The following is an 18,269-nucleotide window of genomic DNA, read 5'->3' on the forward strand; positions in this document are numbered from 1 at the left end:
TCACATTTTCCATATTGCTCCATAGGCGTTAGAATTACCATTTTAATAACTGTATAATATCACTTCACAGTGATACACTACTGTTTACTGAGTCTTGCACTTCATTGTTGGACACTAAGTTATTTCCATTTACTTGTTATTATAGATAGCATCGTAGTGATTATATTTTCATTACAGACCATAGTGTTTCACTTTGATGCCTATGACTCATGATGCTTGATTTGTAAAATTTAACAATCTTCACTGTATAGTCTCTGTCTATGATTAATACTGTGTTATGGATACGACAGTATTGTAAGACACCCTTCTCTTCTTCAAGAAATTTATGGTTTTTCTGGGAGAGAGATAAATGTGCATGAGGCCATGCAAGCTGTGTAAGAAGGTACAGTACGATAGCTCATACCGTAGAGACACTAATGGTTCTGAGAGCTTTGAAAAATGTGTGAGTCAAAAGAGATGGTTGAAAGGTAGACAGAGGGTAAAGTGCGGTGTCTGCTTTCTCAATGGCCTTGCCTCCTCTGGGGCCTGGGTGCCTGCCCTCCCTTTCTCTCCAAGCTAGGCTGCACTCACATGCCGACTGATTACCAAGTCTACAGAAAGTAGTGACGGAGAACAGGTGAGCCCCGAACTGTCAGAGGGAAGAATGAGATGAGGGAGTCAGGCAAGAGAAACAACTCACAGAACTGGGTCTCAGACCTAGGGAATGCCCCACGTCACTGGTGAATGCTAAAATAAAAAAAAGTAGGTGGGACCAGGTCCTAGAGGTCCTATTAATGCCAAGGGCTGCGAACTGAGTTTTCCATCCACGAAGGGCTACTGATAGAGCCAGTCAAGTTCCCCACCCCTCGGAAGCACTGGACTAAGGTTGGGTTCACTTCTAACATGCTATTCCCACAAATTCGCCCCTAGGCTATGATTCTCACTGGGCTCTGGAATGTCCTGAAGCAACAGCAGCCTCCGTCTTTGGCCACCCAGCCAACGACCCTTTGCCCTGCACACAAGGCTGGAGCATCTTCCCCAGCTCCTCTGTGCACCCATCTCCTGGCTCCGAGTCAGTCTCGCCTTTGCTATCAGTACTAGTACAAAGACCCCCAGATGACTGAGCCTACCATGTCTCGAGAAAAGGGCAGAGTAAGCCCTGTACCACCTAGGTCACCAAGGAACCAAGCCACCACATGGTTCTGAAACAGCACAGCCCAGGAAAGCAAAGTCAGAAGGCTTCTTAAGAAACCCAGCTGGCCCTTTACATTTTGTCCCATCTACGTAGCATTGGGCATTATACCCAGGACAAAAACAAACAAACAACAACAACAACCAAAAAAACACCAGTGAAAAGGCCAGAGCCTTTTGACAATTGGGAGCAAAGAACAGAAAAGGATTATTTCCCAGTTCTAAAATCTAAGACTCAGGGAGACCACATTTACATGGTTCATCTCTGAGAGATTGGTTCACTCAACTAAATTTAATTGGGTAATTAATATTTGTACAGCATTATTTCAAATGTTCTTTCAGATGCAGAGGTAAAACTGACATAGCTCCTTCTCTCAAAAACATATAGTTTTCAGCAGAAAATGAGACATAGCCTTCAGAGAATGAAGGTGACGTGCTATAACTTCTGGGAGGAGGAATTGCTTTCCTCCAGCTTGGAGAAAGGTGGGCAAAGTAAGCTTTAAAGAGAAGGCGATACTTGAATCTGGGGAAAGGAGACATTGAAGTATAGGAGGAATTCAGGCAAGCATAGATAGGGGTGGAGGAAAAGAGCATTCCAAGTGATTCCAGAAAGGTTAACAGCCCAGGGATGGGAAAGGGGCAGACCTACAAGCTGCTTGAGATCAGAAATGTTGCCTTTCGTTTCTTTGTCCTCGGTGCCTTGCCTACTGGTTCGATAAATATAAACAGCTATTGAATAAATGAGTGAGTGAGTGAGTGAGTGAATAAAGAAAAAATGGTTTGATTTAGTTGAAGCATAGGGTGCATGAAATGAGTAATGAGAAATCATGTTGCAAAGGCCACACCTTGAATGAGTGTGGACTTTATCCTGCAGGGAATAGAAGAACCACTGAAAGATTTTCAGCAAGGTTAGGACATGATGAAGCTGTGCTTCAGGCAGATTAACCTGATATGTAAGACTGACTTGAGTGAGGCAGAGAGACCATTTGGGAGGTTATTGCTGCAGTCCCAGCAAGAGGAAATAAGCACCTGAATTAGGGCAACAGCAATGGGAACAGAAGAGGGGACAGATGTGAGTGGTAATAGGAAGACAGAACTGACAACAAACAGGTTGTTGGGGAGCTGAGGAAGAAGAGAGAGAGGCCAAGACAACAGGGAGATTTTGAGCCTGAGTGGCAGGGAGGGCGCTGAAGCCATTAACAAAAATAGGCTACACAGGAGGTGGTGTCGAGAGAAAGATGTTGAGTTCTGTTTTGCACACACTGAAATGTGGAAGTGCATTTTTTCCTACCTATAACGTCAGTCAACTCTTTATCAGGAAACTACATGAGAAGGGTGAATGGGCCACCAGGCCGGGAGCCAGCATCGCCTCATTGTTACGAACTAGGTCAAGACCCAAGTCATTTCCTGAATGCTGATTTTACAGACAAACTCTACTTGTGCTTTAGAGAATATTTTGGGGGAAAAAATATCTTGTTATAATAATGTTTTGAGATAAAAACCTGCCAGTGTTCTTCCTTTTCCTCATTATTAATGAATTAGGAGATACTCAGACCTAATAAAAAAAGAAAGTACATAAAAGGATCATAAGCAGCCTTCAGATCTTTACCGGTCAGCCGCTTTCATTTTATAAAGCTAGAATTTCCAGTTTTTTAAATATCATATAAAAGCAGTATTTGACTGTAGTTTTAACAGTGTATTTCAGCAACAACAAAAAAGTATTAAATAAGCACTCTCTATGGACTGTACCATACCAGGCGCTGTAAAACTATTAATAAGAAGAGAAAAAGAAAAATTCCCACAATTTAGTGGGAATTAGGAGGTCATAATCTAAATGGAAAGGGGTAAACAAATAAAATGATGAACACATATAGTATAATATGTGCCATAATAGAAATGTAAGCAAGCAACAAATTTAGGAGTTATCGATTCGATCTTCAAGACAGAATTAGGGAAGACTTGTGGAACAATGATGGAAGGTTTTTCTATGTAAAGATCAAAGATAAAGAAAACGAAAATGATTGTTTGTAGAGTTTGAGCAGAAGGGGGAACAGAGACCCGAAAGAGAATTAGGGGGCCACATCATGAAGAAAGGACAGTTGTATATGTCAAATGCTGAGAGACAGAACTTATTTTGATGAGGTGGTTAGATTTACATTCTAGATGGGTCGCCATGGCAGCACTGTGGAGAATGTCTTTGAGGGATGTGAAATGGGGCAAGGACAGCAGTTAGATGTATTGTCACAGTCCAGGTAAAGGTCAAAGGATTTAGACAAGAATAAAACATAGAAGGTGGTTTTAGGAAATAAAATCAATTGGACTTGTTAATTAAGGAAAGAGAGAAGTCTAGGCTAAATCTCAGATTCCTGGATAATGATCCTACTTACAGAAAAAATATGTGGAAGCAGGAATTTCACAGGGATAAAAGATTTTTAGTTCAGATTTGGATATGTTGAATTAAATATCTTTGGAGCCATTTGGGTGTAGCTGTCCAGTAGTAACTGTGCGTATAGATATAGATATAGGTTAGATACAGATACAGATACAGATACAGATACAGATACAGATAGATGATATAGATAGATATAGATATAGATGATATAGATATAAATGATATAGATATAGATATAGATATAGATATAGATATAGATATAGCCCATGAGGGAAAATTTAGAGCTGAGCATTAAACATAGTATTAAAACCAGGGAATTCATAAGATCATTCAGGAAAAAAACCATTAAGAATGATAAGAGAAGAGGCTCAAGGATATAACCTAGGAATAGCCAATCTAAAAAGATGGAAAGAAGTCATAGATACAGAGAAAAAGACTGAGAAAGAATGAGTAGTAAGTTATGTGGAGAACCAAGAGACTTTGAGTCAAGGAATGAATCAAAGAGGAAAGAGTAGCAATTAGAAGAGCATGGTGGATGGTGGGCAAGTCCAAACAGTACAGAGAAGCACAGTAACAGGACTGTTATCCTGTGTTGTGTACAGGAAGAGGCCAAATGGAGACTGGATGAGGAAAGAACATTAAGAAAAAGAAATAAACTGAGTCCAGACTAAATTATCTAAAAGTTAGGGTGAGAAAGGAAAGATGCAGGAACAAGGGTAGGATTCTTCATTCACTAGCGGTAACTACACAATGGCGACTGTTCTCTCAACCCTGCAAAGTCCATTAACATTTACCGAGGCAATATGTATTCCCTCTTTCTTAGTTCCTTCCGCCCTGTAGCAACTTCTCCTAAAACATACACATTTATACTTTAACTCCTACTATGTATCAGATAATGTGCTAAGGTTCTAGATGTTGGGGAAAATACAACAAATAAGATATAGCCTTTATCCTTGAGAAAACTGAAGTCTAGTGAAGGAGAAGTATAAGCAAATAACTCTAATAAGCCATGGAGGAGGTAGTCCAACCATTATGTTTTCTCCTCCCAGAGAGGTGGTCGTTAAACATTTACCAGCAAACTATTGGGTATAGTTAAAGTGTATAAAAAGGCAGAGTATTAAGAATGGTCTTAATAAATGGGCAGGATTTAGATGAACAAGAAAGAAGGGATGAATTCATAACTGGAGGGAACAGCTTATGTGAATACAGAGATGGTAAAAGCATAAACTCAAAGGAGATAGAAAGTCATGAAGTGCGAAGTTTGGAGCTTGGGGAAAATAAGGTGGGTTTTGCCCAGATCATGTTGGGACTTATGTGCCAAGCTAAAGCTTTTGAAATAGGGAACCACCAAAGAGTTTTAGGCATATGAGTTACATAATCATTAAATATTTCAGAATGATCTTTCTGAAAGAATGGATGATGTGGCAAAGACTATTAATTAGCTACCAAACTTAATTATTCTCTTTTTGGCACATGATGATCTAACTAGAGAGTATATTTCCTGCCTCTCTTTTGGAGAGGTGTGGCTTTGTGGCTTAGTTAGGCCAATGGGGTGGATGTGAACAAAAGTTATGTGTGACTCTTCTAGGTCATCTTCAAGTTCAAAGACCCAAAGTTTTTCTTCTTGTGAACTGGTGCTCAGACTAGACTGTGTGCAGCTTCAACTGTGCAAATGGAAACACCATCCTAGTGCATGGTAAAGCAGCAAGATGGAAGGAGCTAGGATCCCTAAGATGACCACAGGGAGCAGAACCACCCTACTGTCTTGCACTTCTCACCTCTAGATATTATAATGCAGAAAAATAACTTTGTTTTAAGCCATTGTACTTAGATTTTTATCATGACAATGTAACTGGTACCAGACTTTCCCTCCCATTATTAAAAAAAAACAAAATTGTCAAACCGGAAAATACATAAAACAACTTTTTTAGGCAATGAAATATAAGAAGCACAGGACTGTGATCTTTGAGAAAAGGGAAATACACATAGGCAGTACATGGTATCTTCAGAAGTCTCATGATGTCTTTGGTTTTGTTGTCACACACCTCTTCCCAGGATCAAGTAATGAAGATATAGACTTTATTTCTTGATAGGGAACAGGCAAGATTCAAGAAGAGCATGTGGGGCTGAAGATATTCTCATGGCCACATTTGGAAAATGCAATCTATAACATCTACCCTATGATCCAGCAATCCCACTCCAAGGCATTTAGCCAAGAGGTAAAAGTACATGTCCACAAAAAGACTTATACACAAATAACCATAGTGGCATTATTCATAATATTTCCATTTAATCCAAATGTCCACCAGCAGGAAAATGGATTAACAAATTGAGGTATATTTATACAATGGGATGAGACTCAGAAAGAGAAAGGAATGGATTACTGATGCACACAATAACATGGATGATTCTCATAGATGTTATTCTGAGCTAAAAAAAAAGTGAAAGAGTATATCTGTATTATTCCATTTATATGATGTTCTGGAACAGGCAAAACTAATCTTTGGTGAAAAAAAGATCAGGAAAATGGTTGCCTGTGGAAGTTGGCAGTATTGACTGAGAAAGAGCATGAGAAAATTTTCTGGGGTGATGGATAGATAACATTTTGATAGGAGTATGGTATATATATATATATATACACACACACACAATGTGCATTTGTCAACACTTAATGAATTATACACTTAAGATCTGTGTTTTTGCACGGTTTGTATATTTTACCTGAAATATATATAAACAAATGTTAAATTCTAATTAGCAAATTTAATTTTAGCAATGTACAGGTTAGGAATTCCGAAACTATTTTCCATTTATTCTAGGCTTGAAAATATTAGTAAATATACTAAGGATAATGAGAGCCAAGTTTCTTACTACTGGAGAAGAGAATCATACATACAAAAGGAGAAAGTATATGTCCCATGGTGTGCACATGATTTGACTATATGTGTATATATTAATCTTTCTGTCATATATATAATATGATGACTTTAACTGATATATATATTCTAGCTCTGTCTCCTGAGAAAGCCTAGAAATGATTATTACATCAGCAGCACTAAATGTATGTAGAACCCAGATCCTTATGTAGAACTCAGATCCTTGGTTCTAATTATCATTCTCTATCAAAAAGAACCCGAGTTCTTTTGAGAAAGGCTGATTCCAATCAAAGAAAGGACAAGATGAGCCTGAAACATCTTGTTCCATAAGAAAGTGAAAAAAATTTCAGAGAATGGTGGAGACACAGCGAAAGGACACAGAAGCCAGCTCAAAGGAGCTTCCAGTGGCCAAATCAAAAGCAATGATGATTGTAATTGATTATAAACCACTGAATAAAATAAAAATGTATAAGTTTTTATAAGCCTAAATAAATAAATATTTCTTAAAAAGAGTTTCAATGCGTAAATATAGACAGAATGAAGTAGTTAGAAAATTAATGGATGCTAAAACTAGTGGGTGAAATTTTGATGAAAGACAGAATATTTTCATATCCTCACACTATTTACCCATAAATTACTTATTTTTTACAAAAGAAGAAAAATGTATCTTAAAAGAAATGAAAAATGGCAGCTGTCACCTTAACCAGGTAATCAAAGTTAACATCACCAATATTGGAAGAAACTGGCATCACGGGCCTGCCAAAATAATCCCGCAAAGCCCGAATTTACTCATGAGAAAACAGCAGACAAATCCAAATTTGGTGACATTCTACAAAACAGTACTCTGAAAAAATGTCAAAATCAATAAAGACTCCCCTCCGCCCACACACACACAAAAGCAGAGGAGCTATTTCAGATTAAAAGAAACTAAGGAGGCATGATAACTAAGTGCAATGTGTAATTCTGGGTCAAACCTTAGTCCAGGAAAGAAAAAAATCTCATAAAATCATTATTGGAGCTATGGAGTGTGGATTAAAAACAACTTCATCAATGTTAAGTTTCCCGATTTTGGTTATTGTACTGTGGTTATATAAGAGAATGTTCTTGTCTGAGGAAATACGCAATGAAATATTTAGTTGTAAAGGAACATGATGCCTCAATTTACTCTCTAATAGTCCAAAGGCAGAAACAACACACACACAAGGAATGAGAGACAGAAGGGAGAAGGAGGGAGGGGAGGAGAGAGAAACAGAGGCAAAATGTAAACAGTTTGGGTACAGGGCATATGAGAATTATATAATTATTACAACTTTTCTGTAAAGTTTGAAATCATATATAAATAAAATCTAAATCAAGACTGGGAAGAAAATGGGGATGACAAATTCTAGAGAAGTATAATGGGAGGATGGAATAGAATATGGAAAATAATTGAAATGATTGCATTACTCCTAGGTTTTTAATGAAGAAACGAGATAAATGGTAAAATTATAAATGAAAGAGAGTCCATCATGGAAGATTGGGAGGGTCTGGGGAGTGAGGTAATGAGATCATTTGGGGAAGTATCGAGTTTGATTACTAGTGGGACATCTGGGTTGATCAATGCAGTAAGCAGATGGCTGGGTTGGTGTGGGGCTACTCTGGGGAGCAATCCTATGCCACTCAATAACTCTCGAAGAGGGGAAGAAGAGAGAAGCCCCAACTCACATGTTCATTTTATTCCATGTACTATGACATGACATGGTCATTCCTGGACACAAACCTGAGAGAATTTTGTGGTTCTAGTCCTGTAGCTCTAGTAATCACTTTTTGAAATCAGGAAGTTTGAGGAAGAGAAGGACTTGATGGACAATGGGGCAGAAGCGGATACTGGTTCACACAACGGAGGCAGAATGGGACACTTTGCCCCAGGATGGGCTAATATGGCCTCTCTCAGCAAAGCCACTCCCGGGAGACCTCTCCTCTCCACCTTCTCTCTATCTCACCCTACCCACTCTGCAACCCCAATCCAAGAGGAATAACTTGACCCAAGAGCCCAATATCCTTCAGACAGACCAAGAGATTCTAATCAGGGTGATAAAGCATTTGTTTGAATCCCATGAATTTCTTCAAAAAAACTCACAGAGATTCATTCATCTGGTCCAATAAAGACTTTTACTCTAACAATCTGTATCCAATTTACTTACTAGTTGAATTAGTCTCAGCAGTGTCACAGTGACATACATTGTCTCCAATTCAACATTTATTAAGTTTTTAACTACATGCTGAACACACAAGCCTTTTCAGATAATCATTTTCTAGTTCTAGATCAGGCCTTGAACTCTACAATACTGCTCACTTCCAACTCCATTCTAGCTGCTTTTTAATTAAAAGTATTATGAAATGTATCAGATGTAAAAAAAAAAAAGTATACAAAGAATAATATTGTGAATTACTGTGTATGTTAGTTTTATGTTACTGCATGAAAAGCTACCACAAACTTAGCAGTTTAAAAAGACACCTATTTATTAGCTCACAATTCTGTAGGTCAGCAGTCTAGGCATGGTGTGGCTGGGTTCTCTGTCTAGCAGCTCACAATACTGAAATTAGCTAGATTCTCTGCTTATCTGGTTTGTGGCTCACAGTCCTTTTCCAAGCTCAGTAAGGTTGTTAAAAGAATCTGGTTCCTTGCAGGTGTAGGGCAGAGGTCCTCATTTCCTTGCTGATTATCAGCTCGGACTACCCTCAACTCCTGGCCCCCTCTATCTTCAATCCAGCAACAAATCTCTCCCATGCTTAAATCTTTCTCACCAGGATGAGTCCAGTCCCTTTTTAAAGGGCCCATCTGATTACTTTAGGTTCATCTAGTAAAATCTTATTTTAAAACCCATCTTAAAGTCAACTGATTTGGGATCTTAATTACATCTGTAAAATATCTTCACAGCAAGACCTCAATGTTTGATTGAATAACTGGAATAAGGTGTGTGTATACGAGGTAGAGAGAATCTTGAGGACCCTCTAAGAATTCTGCCTGCTGTACCATTAACGGACCATTAAGCTGGAGAAAAAATTTTTTTTTTCTGTTTTTCTTTTTTTTTTTTTTTTAGGCGAGACAACCCTTGGTTGACCTCACAGATTGCAAGGGCCTTGTCAGCTTATAATCCCTTTTTTTAAATATTTTATGCCTACAGCACCTGGTCTTCTTTGGTGGTCTCCCATCCAAGTACTAATCAGGCCCAACCATGCTTAGCTTCCATGATCAGATGGGATCGGGCTTGATCAGGGTGGCATGGCCATAGAGATAATATTCTAATAAGCTGATGTCCCTATGTGCCCTTTCCTCCACTACCACACTGAATGTAGAATTTTTCAATTCTTTGTGCTTTTCTTATATATTTATGTACACCTAACCAATATAGAGTTTTGCTTTTATAACATAAAAGAACATGTTTTAAACCCAACATTCTGTTTTGCATGTTTTAAACCCAATATTCTGTATATATTCTTTCACAACTCTTTGTTTTGCTATTTTTCCCTCAGCATTATATTCATGAAATTTATCCATGTTGATCTGTGTAACTTTGGCTCATTTATTTTCACTGATGTATAGTATTTCATTATGACTATATCATAATGAAATTCATTCATTCTTCTATTAATGAATATATCCAGATTGTTTTCAACTTCTTGTGATTACGAATGATGCTGCTGTATATATTTCTTATATATATGCAAGCATATACCCAGGAGAAGAGTTGTGGGGTCATAGGGTATGAATATCTTCAACTTTACAAGATATCACCAAATTGTTCTCCAAAGTAGTTGCACCAATTTCCACACCATTCTAGCTGTTAGTCATTAGTAATACAAATGATCAACTTACTGTGCCTTTATTATGCAAGATAATAACTTCTATACATGTATTATATATCATTGTCACAAACTTTTGGGTTAGGTTTTATTAGTATCTTTATTTTAAAGATGAGAAAACTGAGACTTAGATAGTTAAGTATCTTTCCTAAAGTCATATAGTTAATGACATAGCCAGGATTTGAATCTATCAACCTGAATCCAGAGACTATGCTCTTAATCGACAACACTGATTCCCTTTCTCCCTTTGAAAATGAGGCAGGATGCAAAAGGGGAGGGAGAGACTGGGTAGAAATGAGATTTGGATGTGTGTCCCTCTCTGTGCCACTGCTTTTCTCATCCAGATATTCTTGAAACTCCACCTACTGGAAAATGAGGCATAAAATTTTATCATGTAGGAAGAAAAGTTCAAATATGATATCCTTCTTGGTAACTGGGGATATTGACCTGTGTCATGCCCTGTAAACCACATGCTGTACAGTACTAAAGTCAAGCAAATTTCTATTTGAGTCATGCTCCACCACTAGCCAGGTGATTTTGGAGCAAATCTTTTACTTTTTCTAATCATCAGCTTCTTTGTCTATGAAACGGGGTAATGATAATAGCTACTGAACAACCTGATATTCAGTTGAGACAAATGAAAATTCTTACAGGAAGCCTGGTATAGAAGAGGAACGCAGTAAAAGCTGAAGAATTCAATCAGAGTTTATCTTTCCAAGGCAGCTCCTCAAAGACACGATTCAGAGATGTACACATGCAAGTCTATTTACCAACTACCTCTTCTTAAAAGAGGGGGCCAGGATGAGGGTTGAATTAGGCTAACTCCTATGCAGCCAGCTCTGTGCTTGGTGCCACCATTAGAAAGCAAGACCTGGCCCTGGCTCTCAAGGATCCTGGCTCTGTCCAACACCATCTGCTAGGGCACTCCATAACTGTGTGTCCCAGGGTATATTTATTCCTTCAGGACTCCTCTTTATCCTGGAAGAGTCTCATCTCAGGAATGAAGCCCTCTGAACCTGTAAAATAAGTGACACGTTATCTTGCTCCTGGCTAAAATATCTCCTAATTTAATGAGTGCTCCTAACACTGAGAACTCAGGTAAGGAAGGGAGGTGAAGCTGGTGAGATGATTTCTTGGCATACCTCAAGCACACAATTGAGCCTTGGCCATGACCAGGCTACAGAATAAGCAGGAGGGTAAGGTTCATACATCATATTTCTAAAAGGGAAAGAAGGAATCATGAAGGCACAATGGAATTTTGGATCTGAGAAGGCCCAGAATTTAATTATGTCATCAGCCTAATCCCACTATAAGTTTTAGCTGAAATCAGCCTCATCTGGAAAAATCTGGCTCTAGGAGGAGCCAAAATTAGAAAGGAGGCTCCAAGTGCCCTGTGCTTTGAAGAGGGGATGATTGCTAAGAAAATGGGGTCAGTGCCAAAGCCAAATGTCCAACAGTGAAGAGGGACTTGGTCAGGCCGAAGCCTAAATCATGGGGGATAATGAGAAAGACAGACATCTCATTCTGCAGTGGGATGCTCTTGAAATATAGTAGTCATGTCTTAAGCAACATGTGCCATTAAAGGCACTGAAAAAATTAGAAGGAGAGAAAGAGAAGATGGGGAGGGGAGGAGATGACCTCGCTTTTCACACACAAGCCCCAAGATCCAAATCCTTCAGGGAGGAAATATTGCTTGTTCCTATTACCTTTTCTGAATGGAGAAATTAGGGTTTGCTGTTTCCAGACTTCAGGTAATAAAACTTTTCCTGCCGGGATTGTACTGGAAGAACAATGGTAGCACGGCCATTCAGGTGCAGGATGTTGCCCTCAACACCAGTCTAGGGAAAAATAATTCCAAGAGATGATAAACTACCTTGGGGATTAAACCCCTAATTGGAAAGGCAGATGGCCCTCTTTCCAAACTGTTTCTCTATGGCTGTATCACAGTCTGGCTGTGGGTGAGTCACTTCCCAGAGCATTTCAGTTTCCCATCTGCAAAATGCTGTGACAGTCTAAAACCTGATCGGGGGGAGGGGAGGGAGCAGGAAAAATCCGGAAGGAGTAGATGAACTTTAGATTCAGTTTGGCTTCACAGAAGTAAGCAAAGCGTCGATTCTTTTCTTGAACTGAGAAGTATTTACTTCTATGTCGAGTGACAGGTTTTGCCCCAGCTCCACCTAAGCCTAATATCTCTCCGGGGCTGAGTTCCATAAAAGGTCTGGCCCATGTGAAGGATACCAGATTTTAGAAACACTTTCCTTCACACTAGCCTCCCAGGGCACCATTCAAATATGTGCCTTAGCAACATAAAAACTTAGCACATGTTATTACCCTTTGGGGTTTCTGGCAAAGACTCAAAACTATAAACATATTGGTAATGTTGATTGATTTTTTCCTAATTATAAAAGTGTTACGTACACATTTAAAATAATAAAATTTCAAAACCCATAAAGAGGGTAATGTAAATTATCTGTAAACAATCGTTAATATTTTGGTTTCTACCTCTCTCTATGTAAGATAATAGGATCACAATATATGAATCCAATTTTATATCTTTTTATACTTTGTACTGTGAGCATTTTCCAGGGTCATCAAATATTATTCAGAAGTATGATTTGTAATAGTTTTACAAAATTCCTTTCTATGAGTATGATATAATTTATTTAACTTTCACCCATTTGGGCACACTTATGCATGCTGTTTCCTATTTTTCTCTTATAAATAATGGTGTACTTAAGTTCTTTTATATGAATTTGTGATTATTTCATTGGTGAAATTACTGGGTCAAAGCTAGCAGGCTTTCAGTGGCAAATAGCAGAAAACAAAACTCAAACTGGCTTAACAATAAAAGGATATTGTTGTCACACAGAAATTAGAATTCTAGAAGTAGGCCAGATTTTAGGTTGATTTGATGACGTAGTCAGGGATCCATTTCTCATCTGTCAACAACAAAGTCAACTCAGTCCTCGGCCAACTTCCCTCGTGGTCATAGGATAGCCACCAGCCACAATCCCTGGCCACTGAGTAACAAAAATTGTAATATCTGGGGCTCTGTCTCTACCAATGAGTGAAGGCTGGGTGTATGTAGCCTCTAGCCCTTAATAGATGTTCCCTTAGTAAGTGCCTGGGCACCCATAATGTCCACTATGCTCCTAAGAAGATGGCTCTCCCCTAGCCTCAGGCCCAATTCCCAGTTTACCCTCAATGGTCTCCTTGGGATTAGAGCTCTGATACTTTGCTCCAGGTGGGAGGAATGGCTAGATAAACCTTAGACCATTTTCCAGTCAGTCCTTTGTTAGGTTTAAGCAGAGGAGAAGAACCTTGGTCGCAAGGTCCTGGATTGCTGTGCTCTGAGAATCTCTACTGAGCCCTCTCCTTAGAGATTATACCTCTTAAAAGGCTATATCGGCATCTCAGGCAGGACCAGTATTTGTGACATAATTTGACTGCTTGCAAGGCCAGCTCTACAGCCAGGTTAATCTCTGTAGAACTGGCCCTCATGATCTTGTTTACTTCCATCTCCCTCCAGCCCACCATTGCATCACACCCTGCATTTTTCTACAGCTAACCTGATGCAATACTCCCAATGATATAGAGGTCTCCTCCTTCACCCTGAACCATGGCTTGGCCCCTTTTGGAACCTTCCACTACTTAGCTTCTTCCTTCCCTGGAATGAAAATGTAAACGATGAAAAGATGTGTGTCATTAAAAGGTAGAAATGGTCTCCAGATTACAATTTAGATTCCAAACAAGGCTCTAGCAAGAGTCATCAGGAAGGCATCCCAATTAAATAGGTTGTGGTATTCATGACAGCAATATATGCCATGCTGAGCTCAGACCTAGGCTGCCCAGGCTTTCAAAACAGGAAAAGGGAGTTCATGGTGACTTTAGAAAAGTCCCCCAGAATCCTGGTTCAGTGTGCTGAAAATCTGGAACTGTTTCCTTAATGCATGGAATGTTGTAGCTAGCAGAGGCTTTAGAGATCACCTCCATACATTCCACTTTTTAGCAAAAAGTTCCAACCTTGTGCTAATTGCTGTGAATGTAAATATGAATCAGACATGGCCTCCATCCCCAAGAGTGGAAGGGCCAGGACAAACAAATGCATGCAGAAAAGTGATATTAATGCTATGAGAGACATTTATTCATCTGGGGCATAGAGAAAGGAGAGTTCAGACTAGCTCCACAGAAGATGCACCCTTGAACAGAGTTTTAAAAAGTGTGCAGGTTTTCACCAGGCACACAAAAATGGCATGGGGTATACTAATTTTGGAGAGAAGCTGGGGAAAATCTGGAAGACATGAAACATATAAGTAATTCAGCATTGCAAAGGTATAGGTCATAAGAAAGGAGGGGCAAGAAATAGGATTGCAGAAACTGATGAAACAAACAAGAAGGCTTTGTGTTTATATTGTGGGCCAGAAAGGAAAGGATGTAGGTACTTATTTAGGATGTTTACATAGAGATTGAATGAAGTGCCATACTGAAGGTGTATAGGAGATTATTATCACGATCCAAGTATATGATAGAAGAGGAAAAACCTGTGAGAGATAGTGAAAATTAAAATGCACCAGACTTAGTTCCAGTTAGGTGTGGAGACTAGGGGATAATGAGTAGTACGGGAAAGCTACTAAATCATTTGTTCATACATTCATTCAATCATTTATTTATCTACTCAATAAATACTCAAGGGCTTGCTAATTGCTCGTTGGGTTCGAAGGATACAAGCTAGTCGTGATCTCTATCTTTATGAAACTTACAGATAATTAAACAAGGGATAACAATAAGAATTAGTGTTATGATAAAGAAAGTACAGAGAGATTAGGGGTGATTAATATTGTATAGAGGGACAAATAAAGCCTAGCTGAGAAAGTGATGTTTACATTGATACAGAAGAATGAGTTAAAGTTACCCAGGCGGAAGCAAAGGTAAAGGAGAAAGTGTTCTGCACAGAGAAAAATAATTTGTGAAGACCCAGAGAAAAAGAGCATGTCACATCTAGAAATTGAAGGAGAAGAAATATGACTAGAATATAGAAAAAGAGGGTGAAGGGCAGGATATGAGGCTGGATCCAGAAGTAAATGTTTGGTAAGCAATTGGAGAGTGCAGACCGGATCCTAAAGGGCTGCTAAAAAATTTTGCAGAATGCAAAACATACTGTAGAGTCTTTAAACCCTGAAATGTGGCTTATTAGGTGAGTGGCATTATCAGATATGCATTTGAAAAAAATTATTCTATCTACATTATAGAGAATGATTTGAAAGGAGCAAGACTTGAAGCAAGAATACCAGGTAGGAGACTGAAGTAACACTATGATGAGAGCACAGCCAAATTAAGGGGAGCCAGCTTGGTAGTGCCTTGGGTATTAATCTATGAATGGAAATGAAACCTGGCTAAGTTTCTAAAACATCAATAGAAATGTATCAGGATAGAGACAATTGTATATATCAGTTGTCCTAACAAGCAAAACATTGTATGCGATTGGAAAGAATGCTTTAATAAACTGCTGTGGCCACAGGGATTACCCGCCTGCCTCAGCCACCCTCTCCCAACCCTATCAAGGGAAATGGTAGACATACAGCAGATGATTCCTAAATTATTTCATACGGAGATATGCAAGTGTTGGGCCAGAGCTGAATTGTTGAAAACGATAGAACAGAAGTCAGCATATATTTTCTGTAAAGAACCAGGTAGCAAATATTTTAGGCTTTGCTGGCTGAACGTGGTTTATCGCAACTATCAAATTCTGCTGTTGTTTTGTGAAAACAGCCAGGGACAGCATATAAACAAATGGCATGTCTGTGTTCCAAGAAAACTTTATTTGCAAAACTGGTGGCCAGCCCCACTGGTTTCAGTTGGCCAATTCCTGCAATAGAAGTGCTCCTTCCAAGGGTGCTCCTTCTCTGTGCTTCCTCTCTAAATATTGAATGAATTCATACTTAAACAATGTTGTGTTGAAGATATGCCAAAAAACTACCCTGCCTGGAGAGCACACACGTCTTGCATCCTCTCTTGAAGGATAGGTGGTGGTGATCTGAACTGTGTCAGTAGAGAAGAGACACGCGTAGAGCCAAGGTCTATTTAGGTGGTGGCTTCATTAGGATTTGGTGATCGAGTGGATGTGGTATGTATGATACAAAGGATGGAGTTAAGAAAGACTTCTATGTTTTGCCAACTGGTTTTGCCAACTGGTAGACTGTGGGGTGACAGATGAGAGGGAGCTGTTTGGAGAGTGGGGATGAATAGAGCACTTTAGATGTTTTCTAATTGAAGCGTCTGAATGACACAGAGAGGAAGATAATTATCTAGTAAGAAATGAGATTTCTGAGCCTGGAGCTTAAGAAAGAGTTCTTAGGCTATAAATATAGGTTTAAAAGTCATCAGTCAGGAAGCGAGTGAAATAATTCAGAAAGAAAGAATGTCAGAGGGCTAAGAACAAGCCATGAGAAACACCAGCATTTAAGGGATAGGTGGCGGAAGAGGAACCAGAGAAAGAAATGGAAAAGAAGCAGCCCAAGAGACAAGAGTAAAACCAGAAAAGTGTGGAATTCCAGAAGCCAAAGAAAGTGGGTTTTAGGAAAGCAAGAGTGGTCAGTAGGGACCAATTTATAAAGGAGAGGGAAAGAAAGAGAGAGAGTGTGCACACAGAGCTGGAGAGAAAGGATAATCAAGAGGATTTTCCTAGAATGATAGAGACATAGCGTCTAGCAATGCTTCTGCTCCCCACAGCTTACTTTACAGAAGGGAAAATAGACCTCCTTAATCTTGTCACCCATCTTTTCTTTTCTCTTCCAGCAGCAGAGGCAACTAATGAGCAGCAATAAATGTCTCAGGATTAATTCTCAGGGCCCAGCTGCATTGGGGAGGAGGGCTAGGTACCAAGAGGCAGAAATCTGGCTTCGCACCCGAGTACCTGGGGTGTGAGAGATAACAATTAAAACTGGACAGACATAAGCAAGAGAGTTCCCTTTCCCCCGCTCGGATCTCCAGAGTGTCCTCTTCCTGGGGACCATGACATGCTGCTGGCCCCAGGCTGATGTCTCTGCCTGCCTCCCCCAGCCATCCCTACCATCCCTCACTGTCTCCTTCAAAGCCTCCTCTTCTAGGACCGCCACTATTTCCAAAAACACCAATGCTGGTCATGACCAGACAGACCAACAGGATCCATCTAATTTATCAAAGAAGCGTGAAAAAAGCTAATTAATTTCATCCCCTATAAGGTGAAGAAAACAAAAGTTTGTAATGAGAAAGCCCTCACTGAGCTGCCCTTGCTGTCCCACAAGAGAGGAAGTGCTAATTACAGCAATAAGTGCCTGCTGAGGTCCAGCAGGGTGAACATAACTGACTGACTGCCCAACCTGCCAAAATTCTTTTCTCTCTGCCTTCCGTCTCCAGGAGGCAGCGGGGAAGAAATCCTGGGTGGCCATCCACCCCAGAAACACAGCTTGCAGCCCACACCCTTTGGGGACTGTGAATAAACTTAATGGGGCAGCTTAGTGGGGTGTACCGGGGAGGAAAAGCTAAACCTATTACCCCACTGGGAATTAGACTATGGTAGAGAATCTCTTGGGTATGGAGCTTCCTGGTATTAATCTAGAGACAAAGGCAATATGTAAAAGGGGGTCTTTTCTCTAAGCTGCTTATAGAAGTAGCTCTTACATTGAGGGAGTTCCATTACTGCCCGTGGAGCTCCCTCTGATGTCACAGATTTACAGTCCCAACGTCTCATCATTAAACATCAGATTTAATCACAAATGATCAGTGATTAGAGCATTTAGAAGTACCACTGGTCCTAGTCTATAAATGGAGGAAAGTATAGGATTGTTTCTTACCTTCATTGCTATAGCAACCAGCATGCAGCCTGAGAGAAATTCTGGCAAAGTTCCCAAGCATCTGCTGGGCAGAGAACATTTGAATCTGTTTGTAATTGGTTTATAGAGCAGTCAGGATTTGGTGGGGTGTATGCATAAAATAATTGTACTTTC

The 18,269-nt window shown here is 39.6% G+C and overlaps 1 pseudogene; it reads right to left on the reverse strand.

The window, feature by feature from the left end:
• Positions 1 to 9,596: 9,596 nt before the first annotated feature.
• LOC111729822 lies at positions 9,597 to 9,715 on the reverse strand (annotated as a pseudogene).
• Positions 9,716 to 18,269: the final 8,554 nt, after the last annotated feature.

This window comes from Pteropus vampyrus, unplaced genomic scaffold (assembly GCF_000151845.1).
Source record: "Pteropus vampyrus isolate Shadow unplaced genomic scaffold, Pvam_2.0 Scaffold283, whole genome shotgun sequence".
Lineage (NCBI taxonomy): Eukaryota > Metazoa > Chordata > Mammalia > Chiroptera > Pteropodidae > Pteropus > Pteropus vampyrus.